Below are 16850 nucleotides of genomic sequence, written 5' to 3'. Positions count from 1 at the left end.
CAATGACAGTCCGAAACACACCTGTGTGATTGGCGCCAGTGAGAGTTTTATATATAGAAATAAATTTGCTTAATTAGACCTGCTTTCTGATTTAGCTAAACTTTTTCCTGCCCAGTGAAGTATACCCCAACTTCTCTTTCAGGTAACTGTCAGCAACACAGCAGTAAATATCAACATGAAGTAGATTTTATTGTATATCATGCAGGGAGAACAAAGGGTAAAATATTTAATTGCAACAGTGCTTGACTATATTCTATGCAGTGAGAAAACCTGAAGTCATTTTCAAGGCCCACCATTTCTTATTTCTTTTCAGTTGGATCAAGTTTCTAAATCTCTGTTTTCCAGCTAATGAAAAGAAAATAGGATTCTACCTAGTCTCCTATCTACTTATTCCAGGACTCTGTGAGGTTCAAATGAGATGACACTTCACAGACATTTGGTTAAAGTGGATAATGTTTGCACCTGGCTATAAAGAAAGTCATGTTTGCCCTAACCTGTTTGGCTCAGTGGATGGAGTGTGGGCCTGCAGACTCAAGAATTCTAGGTTCAATTCTGGTCAAGGGCATGTATCTGTTTTGGGCACATACTCAGTAGGGGATGTGTAGGAGGAAGCTGATCAATGTTTCTTCTTATCAATGTTTCTAACTCTCTAGCCCTCTCCCTTCCTCTCTGTAAAAAATAAATAATTAAAAAAAAAAAAAAAGAAAGAAAGTCATGTTCCTGGGCTGAAGAAATTCCAAGGAGGCTAGTCACTAGAGAGAGAAAGGAAGGCATTGCTAGGTGATGTCATTACCTAGTGTCCACAGCAACCATTTCCGAGCTGGGCAGTGGGCCCTGAGCCACATTTTGCACCATGGGTTTTGGCAGCATTGGCTGTGATTTGTGGGCTGTTGCTCTGGGTGGTGGTGGAGCCTGTGTCCCACTTGGGGAAAGCCAAGTGTTGCTTTGTTGTGCTGTTTCTTTGTAAAAGGCTGGCACATGTCATGGCAGCTCCTGTGTTGGGCGTCTGCCCCCTGGTGGTCAGTGCAAATAATAGTGACCAGTCAGACAGTTGGAGGGACACTTAGCATATTAGTCTTTTGTGTATATATATATATATAGATAGATAGACCACCATCCTTGTTATATGTGATCTTTCATTTACCTAAGTGCTGTTATGTGGCACATGACTATTAGCTCTGCCTCTGCATTGCTATTTGTTGTCTTTAATAATATGTCTTTGTCAGGCTTATGTTGCTCAGTGGTTGAGTGTCGACGTATGTGTCAGGAGGTCATGGTTTGAGTCCCAGTCAGGGCATATGCCTGAGTTGCAGGCTTGATCCCCAGTGTGGGGCATGCAGGAATCAGTCAATCAATGTCTCGTATATGTTTTTTCTCTTTCTCTCTCCCTTCCTCTGTCTCTAAAAAGCTGTAAGACATGTTTTAAAAAATATATATGTCCTGGACTTAGAGAACCATAAAAAGACCTACATGAGGAGAACACACTAAAAGGAAGTATTTAAAACATGAAACATATTTCAGCAAATCTATACTTTGGCTTGTCTCTGTCAATTTCATTTTTATTTCTTGTTTTCATATTTTGCTCCTTTGGTACATCTCCAAATTGTCACACCACTTGTTTGACTAACTTGGCTCCTAGTTTATATTTTCCCCCCAATTTTTTTAGTATTTTCCTTGGGCAGATAACCCTGGAATAAGCTAGCACAAATTATGTTGGCTCAGCATATCTGATTTAATGGGAAAATGGCCATCTTAATACCTCTGTTTGATGGTTTCACTGAGGTACAATCCCACCTACACTATTTTTTAAAATATATTTTATTGATTTTTTACAGAGAGGAAGAGAGAGGGATAGAGAGTTAGAAACATTGGTGAGAGACAATCATCGATCAGCTGCCTCTTGCACACTCCCTACTGGGGATGTGCCTGCAACCAAGGTACATGCCCTTGACCAGAATTGAACCCAGGACCTTTCAGTCTGCAGGCTGACGCTCTATCCACTGAGACAACCCGGTTTTGGCCCCACCTACACTATTATCAGACAGCTGTGCTAGCACTTTTAGGCACACATATAAACTTAGCGTAGAATTATGGACAAGGGTGACACTGACCAACCCTCCATCTTAAATACTAGAGATATTTCTGACTTGGCTCAAAACTAATGGCTGTAGCCTGAAGGAATACAGCCTATATAGTTGTCTGTGGATTTGTATGTTTTCAGGGGTCAGGTTCTCTGAGTGAAAGTGCATGTGCCTCTTTGGTGCAAGGTATGTAGTTATCTGAACCTAGTTCACAATGCAGGAATTGGAGGGGTTAGCTCTCACCCCTTCTTGCTTCCCCAATCCATTGTCTCTACAACTAAACCTAGATTCTGGTCAAGTGCTTATATCTGTCCTCCAAGAGAAAAATGCCATGATGAAATCATCAATCAGAATGCATACGCTGATTTAATTTTCAGGTCTTTTCCATTTCTTTAAGGAAACAAAAGGACCTATTCATTTACTATTGTAGGATCTTTTCAGTGGTTCTTAATCCTGATTGCATATTAGAATCACCTAATCTCAGGTCCTTTCCCTTCCCAACCTCAAATTGTGATGTAATTGGTTCAGAGTGAAGATAGATGATTCTCATCTGTAGCAATTGAGAACTACTCTACTAAATAAACTCCTACAAAAGCATTGCTAATATTTAGTAAATGACTATTTAGAATGGATGAGTCTGGATTTCCCCACAACCGGTGAGTAGTCAATATCCGTTAAGGTTATGAATAAACTCTCTTTATTTTTTATTCTTTCTTTTTTTTTTTTTTTAATATTTCTTTAATACGTTGATTGGGGTGGAAAATTCCCTTAACTTCCTTTCTGAGGAGGATTGGACAGTTTAACAGCAGGTGATATTACATGCAAAGCCAGTGTAACGTCCATGTCGTACTCTGGCATCTTGACTGATCTAGAGATGGTGTAATGGTATATTCAGAGATTCCTTGATAAGGAACTTTGTCTTATATTAAACTCTTGTCTACATAAAGTTGATTCAAGGACAATTACTTCTGAGTGCAGAGGGCTATTTGTTTAAACAACCCCATTAAATGGGTGTTTATTTCTGCACAAGATATTAGGATCTGGATGAGGTCAATAAAGTGTGGTTGTCGTCTTGAAACAGTAGTTCTCAAAGTCATCAAGGGCATCTGTGAACTATCTGGATCTTTGCAGAAAACTGGCTTTATTTCTTGTCTCTGCTATCCTGGTGCACAATGCCATTTTGTTTAGAGTGAACATGCTAAGAAAGGCTTTCTGCTACCTGGAAAGAAGTTTACTTTCCCCAGACAGTGAAATCCTGGCTGTGAGCTGTCTCTTAGCACGGTGACCTGTCTGATTTATCCACTTTGAACAGACCATCAATCCCCAGGACAGAATTAAATTCCAATGGCTTTTTGCTCACATTCACTCAGAGCACCTGTCCCCTGCAAACAAAATTGTCATCCCTGATATTTTCTTCTCTGCACAGTTCCACATTCTAGAAATCAAGCAAGAAAAGAGTACTCTGTGTCTGCTCCAGAAAACCAAGTAATTCAAGTGCTTGTCTCTGTGTTTTATCTTTTAAACCCATTTACCCTGTATTTCTTCAGTCCTTGCCTTTATCTGTAGGAATCTCTTTCATGACTCGTGTGGAAAGAGTTCCAGTTCAAGGTTTGGGTTCTGGAGAAGGGCTGCACTCAAATGAAGAGACTTGAGACTTAAAGAAATTCAACTTGGTGATACGGAGTGGGGCGGGGGGGCGCGGATGTAGTCCAACTCTAGTGGGAGAACTACTCCTGCTCTGGCTCTGCCATCCCTTTTATTGAGGCTTTGAGGAAAACATCTTAGGCAATGTAAACAGAAATTTACATTTAGTCCTTAGGCAGGAAATAACAGAAACTTACATGGGACAAACAAGGTGGAGGCTGCTTCAGCTAACAATGTCTCAACTAAAGGTTAGAGCAATTAAGGTTGTTGACCAGCCTTCCTGGCTTCCTGTCAACATCTCTTTTTTAGTTAAACTGATTTGTTTTCCAGCATTTATCTTTTTCATCAGAAACACAGCTCCTCAAGGCTCATAAGCCCATTTGTCTTTCCCCAATGATGAGAAAGGGAAAGTTAGGAATTTACTTCAGGTTTTTCTGTGCTCTTGGGCTCAGAACCTGCTGAAGGCAAGGAATGTGCATCAAAAGTTTATACAGGGTGTCCCAAAAAATGTATACCGTACACAGTTTAACAACTGAGAATCACTTAATTTTGAAAATAAATTCTGTGTTAACGAACAGTGATTTTATAATCATTCAAAGTGTGTATACATTTTTTTGGGAACCCTGTTATGTACCTGAGAACCAGCACTTTCTCTGCCTTATAGGGCTAGCCAAGTCTTCTCAGGAAAAGCATGAGAAAACTTGGTCCCTTATTTTCCAATAGGAGAGACTAGAAATTGGATGAGACTTAGCCTGATCATTACATGGTTTAATGCTCTTTCATCCATCTTTGAGTCTGTCCTTGTATGGGTATTAGTTTTTCAATGGATCTCCTAGTATCACACAGCCCTGCCACAGGCTCAGGACTCCATTTCCAGTGAATTCTTAAATCAGTCCTGACAGGATGCAGCCTAGTTTTTTCACTCTTCTCCTCCTCCTCCTCCTCCTCCTCCTCCTCCTCCTCCTCCTCCTCCTCCTCCTCCTTCTCCTCCTCCTCCTCCTCCTCCTCCTTCTCCTCCTCCTCCTCCTCCTTCTCCTCCTCCTCCTCCTCCTTCTCCTCCACTTCCTTCTCCTCCTCCTTCTCCTCCACTTCCTCCTCCTCCTCCTTCTCCTCCACCTCCTCCTCCACCTCCACCTCCTCCTCCTCCTCTTCCTTCTCCTCCACCTCCTCCTCCTCCTCCACCTCCTCCTCCTCCTTCTTCTCCATCCCCTCCTCCTCCTCTAAAGGGCTAGAAGAGAAGAGAGTAGTTAGTAAAGTAGTAGGTGATGATACTTAGAAAGTTAAAAAAATTATCATATATATCTAGTTGCTATAAGAGCTTAAGTAAGTTAATTCCCTCTCTAAGTCTTTTTTTCTCATCCTAACATGGAGATAGTTGGCAAAGCAGCAACCAATTTGATTGTCTAATTTTCCTTATTCATTCTGAAAACCCACATTTTAATTTGTATTTTGATCATTTGCATTTAATGTAATTATTGATATGCTTGATTTGAGTTTACTATTTTATTTTCTTTCTGCTTGTTCCCTGTTAACCCTCTATCATGCCTGGCTTCATTTCCCCATTTTAAAAACATATTTAGTAGTTTCTCTAGGGATCATAATATACATATTTAACTTTTTTACAGGCTATTTAGAGTCTAGTATTTTATTATTTTGGATGGTATACATAAACCTTACCAGCATATAGGTCCCTTTAGCCTCTCCCTTTGTATTACGATTATCTACAGACATTAAAATCTCTTTCAGATGTTAAAACTTCTGCTTTCAACTCACAAACCTACTTTAAAAAACTCAAGAAGAGAAAAATCGATTACATTAACCCAGATATTGGCCATCTTTGTTGCTCTTTCTTTATTTCTAAGGATCCAGGTTTCCTTTTTATATTCTATCCTTCATCAGAAAGGTTTTTAATTTCACCTTTATTCCTGAATATACATATCCATTGAATGTAGAATTCTGGTTGACTGTTCTTTTCTTTCATCAATTTAAAACTGCTGTGCCACTTCTTTCTGGCCCCCAAGGTTGTTTTCCTATTGGTAATGAGTCAGTTTTCTCTGAGGGTTTACAGGACTTTTCTCCCTTTCATTTTCAGCAGTTTGATTATGATAAGTTGGCACGAATGTGGTTGCTTATCCTGTTGGGCTTTCACTGAGCTACTTGAATCCCCAGGTCTAACTCTTTTACCAAATTTGGGACATTTTCAGATATTTCCTTAAATATTTTTTTTTTTCTTCTGCGCTAAACTTTCTCTTTTCTCTTTTGGAGATTCCAATGACATAAATGCTAGATTTCGGGGTGGGGGAAGGCAGTTATCCCCCCACAAATCTCTAATGCTCTTTTCACTGTTTCAATCTCTTTTGTTCTCTCTGTTGTTCAGAATGAATCATTTTCATTGATTTATCTTCAAGTTCATTAATCATTTTCTCTGTTATCTCTCTTCTACTACGGAATTGATCCCAGGAGGATTTTTTTGTTTGTTTGTTTCTGCTTGTTGTGTGTGTAGCTCTAAAATTTCCATTTGGTTCTTTTTTTATATATTATATTTATTTGGTACCTTTTCCTTTGGTTTAAAGAATGAGATAATTCCAACACCATTATCATCTTACTGTTGATATTGATTGTCTATTTCTAATCAACTTAAGATTTTTCTAGTAACTCATATGTCAAGTAAAATTTTAATTTTGTATGTTGAGCATTTTGAATATCATATTATATATTATATTATGAGACCACGGGTATTCATTAAATCTTAGGGAATGATGACATTTTTTGTTTCTGTAAGCAATTATCTGGGCGAGGTTCAGACCTTAAAGTTCCAACCAGCCTCCTGTGACGGTGGTTCCAATGCCAGCATGTTTTTCAAAGCATTCCCAGTGCTATTTGGCTCTGCCCTGTGTATATGCCACCTAGTGGCCAGGCTCAGACATGGGCAGTGGTATATCTGTTCAGTTCTTAGTCTTCTGTGTGCTAAATGATATCATATCCACATGTACACAGCCTAGGAATGAATCCAAAGCTTACCGATAGTTATTTGGGGTACATTTCCTGAGCTCCTTCTTGCCCATGACTACCTCACACTTTCTTCTGCTGGGGGCTCCTCTATTTCATTTCAGCTAGAAAGCTGGGATGTTAGTTACCCTGCTCTATGATGCACAGCTGAAGCCGACATTCCCAGCCAAACAATGGAAATACAAGCAAGACGAAAGCAATGGTGAATGGGCCTACCCTCTTAGAAATCCAATACCTTAGCTGAATGTAGTGGAAGGTTCCTCTGCTCAGAGCTTTGGTTACTGTGGTCTCCCCTATGCCACGGAATTACTTACGCCATGGCAGAACAGGAAACAAGGCATGAGTACAACAGATTTCCACAGTCTCTCTTAACAGTATGATTCACTTTCCTGATCCTTAAGCCAGTCCTAGAGGGCTTCTCCTGAACTCATTTGGTCCACTGATTTGTGCCCACTGCAAAGGGGGTCATTAAAGAAAAATTGGCAGTTACCACCCATTCATCAGTTACTGAATTCTGGACTTCTTTCCCAACTTGGCTGCTACTTTTCATAGTCCTCAAGTTGCTGCTCTGTGCATTCTGTTCAGATATTACTCAGTACAAAACACAGTGTGACCTTATCCAAACTAGTACCCTGATATATATATATTTTTAATTTCTTTATTGATTATGGTGTCACATAATTGTCCTCATCCCTCCATTCCCATCCCAAACCCCTCCCCATGTATGTCCACCCCCTGTTGTCCATAACCACCGGTTAAGCTTATATGCATACACAGAAGTCCTTTGGATGATCTCTCCCCTTTGCCCCACCCTCCCCTACCTTCCCTCTGAGGTTTGACAGTCTGATCTCTGCTTCTCTGTCTCCAGGTCTGTTTCTGTTCATCAATTTATGTTGTTCATTATTTCCCCTAGATGCGTTAGATCATGTGACACAAGGAATTCCCTTATAAGGACTGAAACTGAGACAAGCCATAATAATGGTTATTGGTGAGAGGCAAATGAATCAGTCTGTAGTGAGTTAATCTCTTCCCACCCTCCCTCCTCTTACTTTCCCTCTGAAATTTATCAGTCTGTTCCATGTTTCCATGCCTGTGGTTGACACTCCTGAATTGAACGTCTGCCCCCTGGTGATCAGTGCACATTATAGCTACCAATCAGACAGTCAGATGGTTGCTGATGCTTTTATATATAGATTATCCTATCTAGTCAGTTTACTGCATAAAAGTCTTTCCCTTTCCCCCCAAAGGCCAGGTACCAAATAAAATTTAAAACACAGAGGTTATCAAAGTAAAATATTGCAATATTCTACTAATACTGCATTATCTGAAGAAAAGTGAAATGCTCCATCTAACACAATTTCCACTGGAATATAAAATATGGTATTGGATGATGTTTAAAATATGGATTTTGAAATAATATTCTTAAAAGTAATATGATATAAATAGCTATTTTCAGCTTTTCTAGTTAGTCTACTGACTAAGATTTTTAATTTGGGGGGAAATGGCTTTTAATTTGACACATTTAAAGGTTGTCATAGGGTCATCCTACAAATCATAGAATGACTTCAAAAGAAATATGAAAGCTGGCTATCTGGAGAAAATGCATCAAGTCAGAACACCCAACATCCTTTTCCCCAATAAACTACAGCACAGCTGAGAGTAAGTGGACACTAAGAGATGTGTCTTTAGCGACTGCCATTCAGGGTGCAATTCCTGGGCAAATCAGTAATACTCCATACACATAATCATTTCAGAGCCACACTGACTATGGAAGTCTGCAAAACCCTTTTAGTGAAGGCTCAAAAAGATTGGGTAAAAATTACTTTTTTGATATTACATATTATTTATGAAATATAAAATACAAGTAAAAACACATTTACACTAGATCATTCTTCAGATCCTCTGAGGAAAAAAATATACTTAAATTAAGGATCAGTTGCCATATTTCGCTCATGTGAGGCAGTTGTTTTTCTTTTTTTAAGTAGCTAATACATTTTCTGAATTATAACTTATCATCTGCTTTTTAAGAAAAGATATAGACAATATAGACAAATAATGTGCTTCTTCTCAGAATCAGGTTGCATTTATACCTTTAAATGTATTTTATTTATACCTTTAAATATAACTTTTCACAGTATTTTCTTTCTTTGAATAGCAGTCTATTCTATCAGACTGCGAGATCCTTGAAGGTCAGAGATGAAGTATATTCAGATTGGATGGCACAAAACACAATTCTATGAATAGTCTTCAGATTGTTTCAAGTATGCAAAAGATCAATCATAAAATTTCAATAAAAATAATTTTTTTTTGTTAAGGTGGTCATATCAAAGAAGAGAAAATCCTGGCAGGACATTTAAAAGAAGAAACAACACTCATGAATAATTTATTTTATGCAAAATAATTCTTGCCATTTAACTACAGTATATGTATTCACTGTACGTCTGCTAGTTTTTTTCTTCTTTATGCAAAGGTACATTACTGGTGGAAAAATTTAAGCCAGTGTTCTAAGTAGTGTGTGGGAGTCTTCTCTGAGCAAATACCTTACTGGTATATAATGGGATATGTGCATATATTTTAACTCCCACATAATCTTCTAAACTGCTCTCCCAAAGTTTGTAGAGCATATAATCTAGTTAGATGCTTTCTGCCTGGAATTCTGAGGGCTAAATGTAACCTTCTCTAGTGTTCAGATTTAATAGAAAGAAAATTCCTCCTTTTGATCAGCAAAATCTTCATTCCAGATGAATCTTCAATATTCTGCAGTTACCTGTGAGCAAATGAATTAGAGTAGCATTGCCCAATAGCTCAAAATGAGAGCTGCATATATCATCTTAATTTTTCTATTAGCTATATTAAACACCTAAGAAAAACCAGCTGAAATGAATGTTTAGAGTATAATGCACATAACCCAATATATTTTAAACATTATAATCTCAACAAATAGTGGGTCTTAAAAAGAGTGAAATAAAAAGCAAGGGACAGAATAAGATGTTTATGTAAGGCACAATTCATGTAATTTAATAATACAAATATATACACAAAATAGAGAAACACATTTTAAAAGAACATATAAATATCAAAATAACAAAATTAGCCCTGGCTGGTTTGGCTCACTAGATAGAACGTTGGCCTAGGGACTGAAGGCTCCCAGTTTCGATTCCGGTCAAGGGCATGTACCTTGGTTGTAGTCACATCCTCAGTAGGGGATGTGCAGGAGGCAGCTGATTGATGCTTCTCTCTCATCAATGTTTCTAACTCTCTATCTCTCTCCCTTCCTCTCTGTAAAAATCAATAAAATATATATTTTTAAAAAATCAATATTATCTGTATAGGGAGGGTATAATGGAAACAGAAAATAAGGAAAAAATAAAATAATAAGTCATGAATTGAAAAGTATAAGAAATTTAACCCTTAGAAATTAGAATCCAAATATTAGAAGCAAAATAAAAAGGGAATAAAACAATATTTATGTTTTTATTTTTATTTATATATATATACTAGTGGCCCAGTGCATGAAATTCATGTACGCAGGGGGTGGAGGGGAAGGAAGGAGGAGGATGTCCCTCAACCCAGCCTGCACCCTCTCCAATCTGGGATCCCTAGGAGATGTCTGAGTGCTGGTTTAGGCCCAATGCCTGTGAAATTGGGTCTAACCCAGCAGTCGGACATCCCCCAAGGGGCCTCAGATTGGAGAGGGTGCAGGCTGGGCTGAGGGACACACCCCCTGTGCATGAATTTTGTGCACCAGGCCTATAGTCTATATCAGTGGTTGGCAAACTCTTTAGTCAACTGAGCCAAATATCAAGAGTATAATGATTGAAATTTCTTTTGAGAGCCAAATTTTTTAAACTTAAACTTCTTCTAACACCACTTCTTCAAAATAGACTCATCCAGGCCATGGTATTTTGTGGAAGAGCCACACTCAAGGGGCCAAAGAGCTGCATATGGCTTGTGAGCAGCAGTTTGCTGACCACGGGTCTACAGAATAAAAGCCCAGCGACAATTATGGTGGAACGACCTGAATAACTGGTTATTATAACATGCACTGACCACCTGGAGGCATACAATCAATGCAGGAGCTGCTCTCTGGTGGTCAATGCACTCCCACAATGGGAATGCCTCTCAGCCAGAAGCTGGGCTCATGTCTGGTAAGTACAGTGGAGGTGGCAGGAGTTTCTCCCGCCTCTAAGGCAGTGCTAAGGTGCAGCAAGCCAAAAGGTAAGGAGCAAGCAGGTGGGCAGTTAGGAACAAAGGGTCCTGGTTTGCGAGAGGGAGCAGGCCTGGCTGAGGGGCTGCTTCCCCCTCCTCCACATGAATTTTGTGCATCAGGCTTCTAGTGTAGTTAATAAAACAGCAGATTCAGTATACATAGCAACCATGCTGTTTATGTAAATAACTTGGCATAACCATCCCCTAATAAAAAGTGTTTATGCCTCCCCCAGCTATTCCTTCTTCTTAACTCAACTTCTACCACCGTCTTATCAATTTTTTACAATTTTTTCAATCCACTCTGTTAGATGCTCAACCATCTAACAAAGGACAAAATCATTCAATGAACAAACTGAAATAGTCACCATTCTAGGTGATAGACATATAAAGATTGATGTGATTTATTTCCCAAAATCTGGGAGATAGCATTCTAGTGGAGAGCTTAGAGCAAATGGTTTCATCATAAATAAAGATTTATAGACTGGGTTATTTACATAGTATTCTAATAGTTATTTTATATAACATGAGCCATTTTACTCCCCCAAATTTAATATTTTGTATGCTAAAGTTTAATTCATATCCAGGGATCAAACAGCAAGGAGTTAAGAACAGACCACCAACCCCACAGATTCTTAAAAAGAGAGCCATCTATATACCAGATTTTCCAAGATAAAGGGTGAAAATTAAGATACTATTCAACCTTTATTAAGAAAAATATCTAGTAGAGGCAACCAATCTATGCGTCTCTCTCACATTGATGTTCTTTCTCTCTGTCTATCTCTGTTTCTCCCCCTCCCTTCTACTCTCTCTTAAAATCAATGGGAAAATGTCCTTAGGTGAGGATTAAAAAATAATAATAAATACATAAATAAATAAATAAATAAATAAATAAATAATAAATGAAAACATACCTAGTAGAGAGGCTAAGAACACATTTAAAAATAATGAAAATATAAGACAAAATATAATAGCTCATCTGTGACAAATTATCTAATGTTTGGATTCAAAATAGACTGGTTTTGTTTCTCTCAGTGGATTAAGGGTTGTTTCATGGAGAAGTGACATTTGAATAAAAAATACAAAACTGGGAAGAGGACACCAGGAACATGTATATGATACCTATGGAAAATACTAGAGAAAGACTTAATTGTAACTGAAAGAAAACACATGAACACAGTATTGAAGCTGGATAAATAAGCTAGAGGCCAATCTTGCAAGGACATTAGTAACAGAATAAATAACATGAAGTTCTGATAAATTTAAAACTGATGATGACGGGGCTAGTAACTAACATTTACAACTGATTGACGCACTTATTCACAGCATAATGGGACATTGGAAATTGTGACTGTGGTAAACCACATTTAGTCATTATATTATACAGCATTTTATATGACCAAAGCCTCCTTCAGATAATATTCTCTACTTGGGTTTTGTTGTCATCTTCTTGATTCCCTTTCCATGGGAAGAAAGAATGATCAGTGTCCTTCTTTAGTGTCAGTCAATCTGCCTGACTCCCTTTCATCACACCCACTTTGTGATCACTATTCTTGAGACTTCTTGATCAACTTTTGTAAATCAAACTGTTCTTTAGTGTTTTTATATTCAGTGCCTCAAGGATTGGCTTAAAGAACATTTTAATTTATCTAAGTAAAAATCTCTCAGTATGTGATATTAATTCAAATAAATTGATATTGCCACTTACTGCTCTTAGATAAGTTTTATCTTACAAGTCTTGCTATTTTAGGGGCCATTTGTTCCCAGTTTCCATGGTGAAAATTCAGAAATCTGCTCCCTAGGGAAGGCTGGTCTTTGGGTAAAGATATTTTGAACTGCAAGATAGGATTAGTTCAAATGTGGCAAACTGGAAAAGTCAACATAAATGATTCAAACAGTTGTTTTTCTATTATTATAGTCTTTTTTTTTTGCTATGGATTCCTCCTTTATTGATATAAATTTGAGATATTGGTATCAATTTTTCTTTCTAATTACTACCATCCTATCTAATAAAGAGAAACATGCAAATTGACCATTTGCTATTTTCACCAGCTAATCAGTGTGAGTATGCAAATTTACATTTGCTATTTTCACCAGCTAATCAGTGTGAGTATGCAAATTTACCCAACCAAGATGGCACCAGCCACAGAGCTGGAGCTAACAGGAGGCTTGGGCTGCCCTCGGTAATGGAGGAAGCCAAGATTCCTGCCCTTCCTGGCTGGCCCTGGCCTCAGCTCAAGGTTAAAAGTTTCAATTATATAAGATAAATAAATCCCAGTTATCTGCTTCCATCTGGCCCTGGCCTCTGCTCAAGGAGAAACTGAAAAGAAAAAAAAAAAAAAAAAAAAAACGGGGAGGAGGAGAGGAGGAGTTTGGGTCACTGGGTGCTGTGGCCAGCCTGCAAACAGCCATCAGCCCCTCACTCAGGCTGACCAGGCACCCCAGCAGGGACTTCCACTATGAAGGGACTGTGGCCAGTCCGCAAACAGCCATCAGCCTCTCACCCAGACTGGCCAGGCACTCCAGTGGGACTCCCACCTTGATCCGGGACACCCTTCAGTTCAAACCAGCCGGACCCCACCTGTGCACCAGGCCTCTATCTATACTAATAAAAGGGTAATATGCTAATTGGACTGGGAGACCTTCCAAGAGACCTTCTGGACTTTCTTCTGGACAAAGCCATGGTGATGGGGTTGAGCTAGAGGTGGTTAGAAGCCAAGAGGGTAGGGCAGTTGTGGGTGATCAGGCCAGGATGGGATGGCAGTTGTGCATGATCAGGCTGGTGGGGGCTTGGGGCTTTGGGGATAAGCAGACCATCAGGGGATCCAGTTGGAGGTGAACAGGCTGTCAGTGGGGGTCAGTAGGAGGTGATCAGGATGGTGGGGGCCAGAATTTAGAGTGAGCAGGCCAGCAAAGGGACAGTTGGGGGTGAGCACACTGGCACAAGGGACAGTTGGGGTGATTAGGGCATTTGCAGGTGAGCAGGACAGCAGTGGGGGGCAGTTGGGGGTGAGCAGGCTGACAGGCAAAATGGTTAGGGCCAATCAGGCCAGCAGGCAGGCAGGCGAGAGGTTAGGAGCCAGCTGTCCAGGATTGCAAGAGGGATGTCTTACTGCTGGTTTAGGCTCAATCCCTGTAAACCGGTAGTAGGATATCCTTTGAGGGGGTCCCAGATTGGAGATGGTGCAGGCCGGGCTAAAAAACACCCCTCTCTCTGTGCACAAATTTTGTGCACCCGGCCACTAGTTAATTATATTCACTGTTTAGTAATCATTTCTTCTGGCCTTAGAAATTAGAACCAAAATCTTTCTAGAACATATATTCTATGTTCAGTAGTGATCACTTGATGAGTTTGATATACTAATACTTTAAAAAACTTGAACTCAAAAAGTCTGTTTTTATTTTATTTCTGAGTCTACTTGACTCAACAGGAACTATATTTTCTAGGATTCCTTTTCTGTGTACTTTCATATCAAAATTGACAAAAATGAAAATTTGTGTGAGGTGGAAGGGATAAGTGAAGCATAGGTCGCCCCAAGGTCATAGTGGTTAGATTCATTGAGAGATAGATCAAGAGGTAATGGGGATGTCAATGTGTCCTCACTTACTCCATACTTCATGTCCAGGTCTTTCTGACTGCCAGCCCTGCTGACCAACTGCAACCATAGGCTCACCATAATATGCAGAGGCAACAGCCTCCATGGACTTTCTTATCAGCTCTCTGTCATGGTCAAACACCAAATGGATAGACATGCCTGGCTTCCTGAAATGCTATGCAAATCCTGACTTGTCTATGATTGCTAGTGCTTCAAGACAGCAGCTAAACAATTTACTCTGATCCTCCAGCATCCTCATTCTAAATCTTAATTTCTAGCTTCTCCCACTGTTCTGTAATAAATAATAAAGCTCTTATTCGTAATATTCCTGATGTTTCCACTTTCGAGGTTGAACCCTGACTAATACAGTACTTAAGGGTAATTTTATTCTTGCTTTCAATAAAGGACAATAGTTTTCTTCTGAGCATGTTCCTTTTAACTAATGCAGTAATGATCCCCTTTATAATTTTGACTTAGAGAGACTTATTCAGTTCCAGGAAAACTCACTTCATCTTTGGAAAGCAGAGGGGAAAAGACTATTAAACACACCCTATTAAATGTTCTGGATATTTTCTTCAATAGCTAGCTTCGAGGGGAAAAAAGTGTAGACACTGATATGTATCAAATGCTTAGAATTAGTATTAGTCATTAGAACAAATTTCCAGCTTATATCCAAACAAGTTTATTGAAGTTGATACATATACATAATGTATATATGTTTAAATACATATATAAATAAAATAATTTAAAAACTGACTTTAAAATCATTTTAAAAGTTATGGATATTTATTTAGACAAATGGAACAGCTGATGGGATAGTCTTAATGCAGATTATCATCTATATGTAAGATTGTTCTTCATCTTGATATAAAATTTGTTCAAAGAGTTGATTTGTAAGTTCAGAGACTAAGATAAAAATTGAAAATCCACAAGACAAAAGAAGGCAGGAAGGCAAAAAGGTAACTTGGTATTGTATTTTCACTTTTATTTATATAACTTCAGAGGAATATAGGACTAATAATTATAATAATAATACCACATCTTCAATACAATAGTACCTAGTACCTGGGTAAAATGATCCAGATGTGAAGAAAATGTAAGGAAATGATAAAATTATATGCAAATGTTCATCATCGCTATGTTGATTTCCATTATCTTTTCTTCCCCTCCTTTTTTTTTTTTTTTTTTTTTTTTTTTTTTTTTTTTTTTTTTTTTACCCCACATTCACAGAGGTGTCTTGCTGATATGAGCTAATTAGGTAAAATAATCTGTACCACTCTTTCAGTAGGACTTGCTCTGTTCCTACACAATTAATACCTATTTTAAACATGTCTTTCTTAAGACATGATTCATCATTGCCAAGTCTGAAATGACATTTAACAGTGGATATCTTAAGCAAGCTGGTTCTTTTAGTGGTCTAATCTATTCAAATCAGCAAATAGTGACTAAACACCTACATTGTACTTTCACATTCATTTTCTCATTGGGAAGCATGAGCCAGGCCCTCTGCTCAGAACAGACAGACTCATCAGGCACAGGCCCCTTTTCATGGTGTTCCCAACACTGCAGCGATGATGACCATGCCAAAAATTATTTTCATACACAATAGAGTATATTTAAAGTGTTACTATGTAGGTATAAACTGGATGTTAGGAAAGGAGGTAATACTTGAGTATAGGAAACCAGAATTCCAGACAGAAGAAATGACATGAACAAATACACAGGTTATGAAAATGCAAGATATTTTCAAGATTACTTGCAGACAACCAAGTTTTGTTAGATGGTGACTATCCTAGGAGTAGGTTTTACAATGACATTTCCCAAACTTCTATGATTTATGACATTTACAGTTTTGCCCTATCCAAACATTTTGCCAAATATACCAGCATACCATTACTTACTCTTTAATTAATTCTACACTGATTCTCATGTTTGTAGTTAAATTGTTATAAACATTTGAGTTTGATAAACTAGTGACATTTCCCCCTAATGAACATTAAATGTATTTAAAGCTATTAATATTAAAAATATCTATTTTTCTAAAATAATCTTAAGCATCAACAGTGGTGTGTTACTATACATTGAGAAACTCCATGATGGGAGATGAAGCAGGAAGAAGAGGCAGCATCATATCAAGGACTTTGGATTCTGTGGTATGGACTAGACTTCATGCTTAGATACTAAAGGGTATAAAATTTGCAGTGATCATAACTCTATTTGATGAATTTAATTCTAGAAGCACTGGTTTTAAGAAGTGAAAAAAACAGAGATTAGATAAACTGTATGTCAGCTTTATTCTTTTATACTCTTGATT

The sequence above is a fragment of the Pipistrellus hanaki genome (genome assembly GCF_964339955.1).
Source record: "Pipistrellus hanaki genome assembly, chromosome: 2".
Lineage (NCBI taxonomy): Eukaryota > Metazoa > Chordata > Mammalia > Chiroptera > Vespertilionidae > Pipistrellus > Pipistrellus hanaki.
This window is presented reverse-complemented; position numbering follows the sequence as displayed.